The 8,466-nt window shown below is 47.8% G+C and overlaps 1 non-coding gene across 1 annotated transcript; it reads right to left on the bottom strand.

The window, feature by feature from the left end:
- Nucleotides 1-212: 212 nt before the first annotated feature.
- Nucleotides 213-285, bottom strand: trnaf-gaa. The gene has a single exon. It is a non-coding gene; the product is annotated as a tRNA-Phe (tRNA).
- Between the last annotated feature and the right edge of the window lie 8,181 nt (nt 286-8,466).

Genomic DNA, 8,466 nt, shown 5'->3' with positions numbered 1-8,466 from the left:
AAATTCTGTAACATCATTATTGAGGCTGCTTTATTGACAGTAGCCTACAGAAATTACAAGCGTATTTTTGCTGGATTACAATACATCATAGAACGGCAACGTTATTACATCATGGATTCAGGTACTAGGGTTGATCGAAAGTCCTACTGTCGCCGTTTCCGAGTAATAAGGACATTTAAGAAAGCAAGGCAAAAAAGGGCACTCCCACCAGCTGCCGAAACCCGGGATCGAACCAGGGACATTTAGATCTTCAGTCTAACGCTCTCCCAACTGAGCTATTTCGGCGCTTAGAGTTTGTAGTTCATTGTATATATTTGACTATACAATATGTTTAACGAAGAATGCCGTAGGATAGCCATTGGGTGTTGCTTAAACTCCAACAAAAACATGGTTGTTCAGGGCAAAGAAGGACACTAGTATATAATACAACTGCTATTGGCCTGGAAACGGTGAATCTAGAACAATTCTGCCGTGCGCTAACAAGACGCTACCAAGATTTGCCATTTCCAGCCAACCAGAGACGGCACTGGAAGCAAGCAACGACCACCAAGAAGTGTCCAATGACAGCAGAGCTGTGGAATTGGCCAATGGAGATAGAGCAAAGGCGGGACCTAGAAGAGGAGTATCTTTAAGATAATTCGTCACTCATCTCTCTCACCCATGAAAAATAATGAATCAGGAAAGTTTTAAAACGAAAGTATTTTTTAGCACACTGTTGTAGGTATCTTGCAGGTCGTTGCACTCATGTTTGTAGTGTAAAGAGGAGAGAAACAAATCAACACGATAAAATCCTGCAGAATGATCTACATTTACATTTTAGTCAGACACTTATCCAGAACACCTTACAGTTAGTGCATTTATCTTAAGATAGCTAGGTGGGATATCCACATATCACAGTCATAGTAAGTACATTTTTTTCCTCAATAAAGTTGCTATCCGCAAAGTCAGAGCTAGTAAGGGAGTAAATATATTTTATAATGGAAGAAATAATCTGCAGATGCTCACAGCTCCACACATCCATGTGTGTGTGATGTCAGTCGAGATGAAGTGCAGGCCCAACCAGAGCCATGTATTTAGAGAGTTGGGCCAACACGGTTTCTGCATTATGATGCAGTTAAATGACACTTCAAAATTCTATGGCTGCACTGTTCGCTCCCCATTAACATTACATGGGGAATATAAAAACAATATTATAAAACTGAATCTTTACAGTGAGCGTTATGATGCATTTACATGACACTACGTAAGGGATAATCAACGAGGTGCTATGCATTCTATGGAAAATAATGAACAACATGGAGGGTTCCATGACACGCTAGAGGAGTGGAACTGACCTTCCATGGAGTTGCATTATTTTCCAGAGAACACGCAGAGCCCTACGTTGATGATCCTTTTATACCATGGCCATAATTGAACACATTTGCCACTAGAAATGTGTTCATTTTTTTGGTAGAAATGTGTTCAACATCCACTGAAGTAGCTAGCAAGTTTACTAGATAGTAGTTGCCTTGGTAATCAAACAAACAGACTTGCTAGTTTAGCTAACCATTTACATTTACATTTAAGTCATTTAGCAGACGCTCTTATCCAGAGCGACTTACAGGTGTCTCCGGAAGGTGGTGATTGACTCCGCTGTCCTGGCGTCGTGAGGGAGTTTGTTCCACCATTGGGGGGCCAGAGCAGCGAACAGTTTTGACTGGGCTGAGCGGGAGCTGTACTTCCTCAGTGGTAGGGAGGCGAGCAGGCCAGAGGTCGATGAACGCAGTGCCCTTGTTTGGGTGTAGGGCCCGATCAGAGCCTGGAGGTACTGAGGTGCCGTTCCCCTCACAGCTCCATAGGCAAGCACCATGGTCTTGTAGCGGATGTATTATTTGTATTATAAAATGAATTATAAACCTGCTCTCCACGTCAGCATCTGACGGGAAAACAGAGTCGAAGTGCGAGCTTCAACTGGAAGCCAGTGGAGAGAACGGAGGAGCGGGGTGATCTTCAGTCCTAGTTTTCAATACTGTTTTCAATTGGACTTTTGCGTTCAAAAGTAGCTCAAACAAAACATGCAAAAATTCTACCATGCAAATATTCCATGCATTATAGGGTAATAATGCACGCTCTAGAATGTATTATTTGTATTATAAAATGAATTATAAACTGGGTGATTCGAGCCCTGAATGCTGGCTGGCTGACAGCCATGGTATATCAGACTGTATACCATGGGTATGACAAAGCATGTATTTTTACTGCTCTAATTAAGTTGGTAACCAGTTTATAATACCAATAAGACACTTCAGGGGTTTGTGATGTATGGTCACATACACGTGTTTAGCAGATGTTATTGCGGGTGTAGCGAAATGCTTCTACCTCCGACAGTGCAGTAATATCTAACAAGTAATATCTAGCAATTTCACAACGTATACCCAATACATACAAATCTAAGTAGGAATGGAATTAAGAATATATACATACTGTATATGGACGAGCGATGTCAGAGCAGCATGGACTAAGATATAGTAGAATAATATGGAATCAAGTATATACATATGAGATGAGTAATGCAAGATGTGTAAACATGATTAAAGTGACTAATGTGACAATACAGAGGCGGATGCAAGATGCAAGCAACGATGGTTTAATGAATACAATTTATATCAGCAACAGGACAGACAGACTGTACTCAGACGGAATCCGACCCAGGGACTAGGGCGCATCTTCCGGTGATAGCGTGCTGAGAAATCCAGGGGAGTGTGTCCGGATGGGAAGGAAGGAGCACAGCAGATAATCCACACAAGGGCGGCGAGAGATGAGCACTGACACACGACACAACCTCAGGGAAGTAACAACACAACCTCAGGGAAGTAACAACGATCTGACAACAAGAAACACTGGTTACAGAACATATAAAGGGAAGATAAGTGGTTCCAGCTGGCACAGACAATCAGGCCGAGATTGGGAACCACGCCCACACAAACACGGGAGAGAGAGAGAGAGAGAGGGAGGCAGTGGATTCATGAACCGTGACAATACCCCCCCCCCCCTAGGAACGCCTCTTGGCGTTCCCAGGCGAATTTACCTGTCGATTGAAATCATCGATAAGGGAGTGATCCAGAATGTCGCTAGCAGGTACCCAACTTCTCTCCTCCGGGCCGTAACCCTCCCAGTCCACCAGGTACTGGAATCCGCGTCCCCTCCTTCTAGAGTCCAAAATACGATTGACAGAAAAGGTGGGTTCCCCATCAACAAGTCGTGGCGGCGGGGGAACCGGGACCGGCGGGTTAATGCGTGCCTGAAACACAGGTTTTATTTTAGACACATGAAAGGTAGGATGAATTCTCCTATATGCCGGAGGAAGCTTGAGCCGGACCGCCACCGGACTAATGATCCTGGTGACTCTGAACGGGCTGATAAATTTGGGGGCAAGCTTGTTCGAAATGGATCGGAGTGGAATGTTCTTAGTAGAAAGCCACACTCTTTGGCCAGCGACGTATACCGGAGGCTTCGACCGGTGGCGATCGGCCTTAGCCTTGGTGCGCGCCCCCACCCGGAGAAGAGTCTCACGGGCTCTGCTCCATGCGTGACGGCACCTCTGGATGAAAGCGTGAGCGGAGGGAACCCTGAAGACAGGCTGACACTCGCTCCCAGTAACCTACAAAACTCTTGCCAAAACTTGGACACAAATTGGGGCCCCCTGTCAGAAACTACGTCCATCGGCAGGCCATGTAAGCGAAAGACGTGATCCACGACAGTTACCGCTGTCTCCTTGGCAGATGGTAATTTAGGCAAGGGAATAAAATGAGCCGCCTTCGAGAACCGGTCCACCACGGTCAAAACAACTGTCTTGCCCTGGGAGGGTGGAAGGCCGGTAACAAAATCTAGCGCGATGTGGGACCAGGGTCTCGAAGGGACCGACAGCGGTTGGAGTAACCCATCTGGGGGTCGATTAGAAGTCTTCCCAGTGGCACAAACCGAGCAAGCCAAGACGAAACTGAATGTCACGAGCCATCAGTGGCCACCAAAAGCGTTGCTTAACCAAAAAGCTAGTGCGGCTGACTCCTGGATGACACGCTACGTTGGAGCAATGCCCCCACCGAATAACATCGGGCCGACACCCCTCCGACACAAACAACCGATTAGGCGGGCAACCGGGCGGAGGCGTTACCCCTTCTAAGGCCGTTTTGACCCTCGATTCAACCTCCCATGTGAGTGTGGAGACCACTAGGGTCCCGGGTAGGATGCACTCGGGAGTGGATGGGCGTTCGGAATGGTCAAAAATGCGAGAAAGGGAATCGGGTTTGACATTCTTGGAACCCGGGCGATACGAGAGAGAGAAGTCAAAACGTCCGAAAAAGAGTGCCCACCGCGCCTGCCTGGAGTTGAGTCGCTTGGCGGTTCTGATATATTCCAAATTCTTGTGATCGGTCCAAACTATAAAAGGTACCCCCGACCCCTCTAACCAATGGCGCCACTCCTCCAGTGCTAACTTCACTGCCAACAACTCTCTGTTGCCAATGTCGTAGTTGCGTTCCGCAGGTGATAACTGATGGGAAAGGAACGCGCAAGGGTGCATCTTGTCGTCAGAAGAGGAACGTTGGGAAAGTACCGCACCTACCCCCACCTCTGAAGCGTCCACCTCCACCACGAACTGACGCGAGGGATCGGGAGCTATGAGGATGGGAGCCGAAACAAAGCGGCTCTTGAGTTTGGCGAATGCAGCCTCGGCTGTATCGGACCACCTGAACGTCACTCTGGGAGGTTAAGGCGGTAAGAGGAGCGACTATCTGACTAAAGTTGCGAACGAAACGCAGGTAGAAATTGGCGAATCCCAGAAACCTCTGTAGGGCCTTACGGGAATCTGGGCTAGGCCAATCCACTACAGCCTTAACCTTGTCAGGATCCATGCGAATACCTTCAGTCGAGACGATGTAACCTAGGAATGGAACGGATTGTGCATGAAAAATGCATTTCTCCGCCTTGACAAAAAGTCCATTCTCCAACAACCTCTGAAGCACTCGTCTGACATGCTGAACGTGTTCCTGGAGAGAAGAAGAAAAAAATCAGTATGTCATCCAGGTAAACATATATGAACTGATCAATCACATCTCTCAGCACGTCATTGACGAGTGCCTGGAAAACCGCTGGGGAGTTGGATAGCCCAAAAGGCATGACCAAATATTCGAAGTGCCCTCTGGGGGTGTTAAACGCGGTCTTCCATTCGTCCCCCCCCCTTATGCGAACCAAATGATATGCATTACGTAAATCCAACTTAGTGAATACGGATGCTCCCTGTAACCTTTCAAAGGCTGAGGACATCAACGGTAAGGGATAGGTATTCTTCACTGTGATGTTATTCAACCCACGGTAATCAACGCAAGGACGCAGAGATCCGTCCTTCTTCCCCACAAAGAAGAACCCCGCCCCCGCTGGAGAAGAGGAAGGACGAATGAATCCAGATGCCAGAGAATCAGAGATGTATCTCTCCATAGCCTCCCTCTCCGGAACAGAGAGTGAATATAACTTGCCTTTAGGCGGAGACTCACCTGGCAATAATTCTATTGCACAGTCATAGGGACGATGCGGAGGAAGAGAAGCAGCACGGGACTCACTGAACACCTCCTTCAGGTCAAGGTATTCAACGGGCACGTTAGATAACTCCACTGCCTCCTCTAGAAACACAGAATCAGACACAGACGAACAAGCAGACACTAAACAGGACTCCAGACACTTGTTACTCCACATGGATATAGATTTATGAACCCAGTCAACTCTGGGGTTGTGTTGGGTGAGCCAAGGGTGGCCGAGAACTAATGGTGCAAGGGGTGAGTCCATGAGTAGAAATGATAGTGTCTCAGTGTGATTGCCAGAAGTGATGATTGTGATAGGTTCAGTGGTGTGAGAAATGTTGGGGAGTTCTTGACCATTGAGAGTGTTGACGGATATCTTGTGCGTGAGTGAGTTGATAGGAATCTGGAGTTTGTGAGCGAGCTTGGTGTCCATGAAATTACCCTCTGCTCCTGAGTCCAGTAAGGCTTGGGTGTCGTGCGTGTGGGTGGCCCATCTTAGTCTTACCGGGAGGAGAGTAGATGATGAGGTCTTCTCTGTGGTGACACCACCCGATAGTAGCCTCATGCTTACTACCGGGCCTGATCTTTTACCGGGCAGGAGTGGATAAAATGGCCCGCTCTACCACAGTAGAGACAGAGTCCTTGGGATCTCCGCCTCTCCCTCTCTTCCCGAGAGAGGCGAGCTCTCCCCAGCTGCATGGGTTCGTGAGCGGAGGCTGAACTGGCCGTGTTCCCGCCGCTGGCATGCCAGCCCTCCGTGTCGTTATACGGTCTGTTAGGGCATGCTCGGCGGCCAATACGACTCAGACGAGCGTCGACCCTCAAGGCTAGTTCCACTAGTCCATTTAAACTCCTGGGAAGGTCCAGAACATAAATCTCCTTCTGGATCCGGTCCTCCAGCCCATGCAGGAACATGTCCCACTGCGCCTCCTCGTTCCACTGACACTCTGCGGCCAGAGTGCGGAATTGGATGGAGTATTCCGATACGGAACGGTCTCCTTGGCGAAGGTCAGCGAGTAGTCTGGCCGCCTCTCTACCCGCCACGGCCCGATCGAAAACCCTTCTCATCTCCTCGGAGAGTGTCTGGAAAGAGGTGCAGCATGGGTCCTGGTTCGCCCACACCGCCGTTCCCCAAAGAGCCGCTTTGCCTGATAGCAGTGTGAGTACGAATGCTACCTTAGACTGTTCACGGTTGAAGGTCCGTGGCTGCAACGAGAAATGCATGGAACATCTCGTAAGAAAAGCTCTGCAATAGTCAGGATCACCCGAATAACCCTCTGGTGTCGGTAGCCGTGGCTCTAGCTGGGAATCCGGCTCTGGCGGGGCGGGTTGAACTGCCGGTGTAGGTGGCGCAGCGGAACCCCTCAGATGTTGTAATTGTTGGGTCAGCTGGGATACCTGCGTCGCAATGGCTTGTACTGCCCGACCTGTGCTGGAGACGTTCTCCTCTTGTTGATCCATTCTCGTGATACTGCGGGAAATGAATTTGGTCAGACTTGTTGAACTCGCTGCATCCATGGTCTGGTCAGATCGTTCTGTGACAATACAGAGGCGGATGCAAGATGCAAGCAACGATGGTTTAATGAATACAATTTATATCAGCAACAGGACAGACAGACTGTACTCAGACGGAATCCGACCCAGGGACTAGGGCGCATCTTCCGGTGATAGCGTGCTGAGAAATCCAGGGGAGTGTGTCCGGATGGGAAGGAAGGAGCACAGCAGATAATCCACACAAGGGCGGCAAGAGATGAGCACTGACACACGACAACCTCAGGGAAGTAACACGACAACCTCAGGGAAGTAACAACACAACCTCAGGGAAGTAACAACGATCTGACAACAAGAAACACTGGTTACAGAACATATAAAGGGAAGATAAGTGGTTCCAGCTGGCGCAGACAATCAGGCCGAGATTGGGAACCACGCCCACACAAACACGGGAGAGAGAGAGAGAGAGAGAGAGAGAGAGAGAGAGAGAGAGAGAGAGAGAGAGAGAGAGAGAGAGAGAGAGAGAGAAAGAGAGAGGGAGGCAGTGGATTCATGAACCGTGACAACTAAGATACAGTAGAATAGTATAGAAAACAGTATATACATACAGTTGATATTGGAAGTTTACATACACCTTAGCCAAATACATTTAAACTAAGTTTTTCACAATTCCTGACATTTAGTCCAAGTAAAAATTCCCTGTCTTAGGTCTGTTTCCCTGTCTTAGGTCTGTTTCACTTTCTTAAAATAAAGTGGTGATCCTAACAGACCTACTGTTAGGATCACTACTTTATTTTAAGAAAGTGAAATGTCAGAATAATAGTAGAGAGAATGTTTTATTTCAGCTTTTATTTCTTTCATCACATTCCCAGTGGGTCAGAAGTTTACCTACACTCAATTAATATTTGGTAATATTGCCTTTAAATTGTTTAACTTTGGTCAAATGTTTCGGGTAGCCTTCCACAAGCTTCCCACAATAAGTTGGGTGAATTTTGGCTCATTCCTCCTGACAGAGCTGGTGTAACTGAGTCAGGTTTGTAGGCCTCCTTGCTCGCACACACTTTTTTAGTTCTGCCCACATATTTTCTATTGGTTTGAGGTCAGGGCTTTGTGATGGTCACTCCAATACCTTGACTTTGTTGGCCTTTTTGTAACAACTTTGGAGGTATGCTTGGTGTCATTGTCCATTTGGAAGACCCATTTGCGACCAAGCTTGAACTTTCTGACTGATGTCTTGAGATGTCGCTTCAAAATATCCACATACTTTTCTTTCATCATGATATCATCTATTTTGTGAAGTACACCAGTCCCTCCTGCAGCAAAGCAGCCCTGCAACATGATGCTGACATCCGTTGTGCTTCACGGTTGGGATGGTGTTCTTCGGCTTGCAAACCTCCCCCTTTTCCCTCCAAACTTAACG

This window comes from Oncorhynchus gorbuscha, linkage group LG03, assembly GCF_021184085.1.
Source record: "Oncorhynchus gorbuscha isolate QuinsamMale2020 ecotype Even-year linkage group LG03, OgorEven_v1.0, whole genome shotgun sequence".
NCBI lineage: Eukaryota > Metazoa > Chordata > Actinopteri > Salmoniformes > Salmonidae > Oncorhynchus > Oncorhynchus gorbuscha.
Note: the sequence above shows the minus strand (reverse complement) of the source record. Positions and strands in the feature narration are given on the sequence as shown.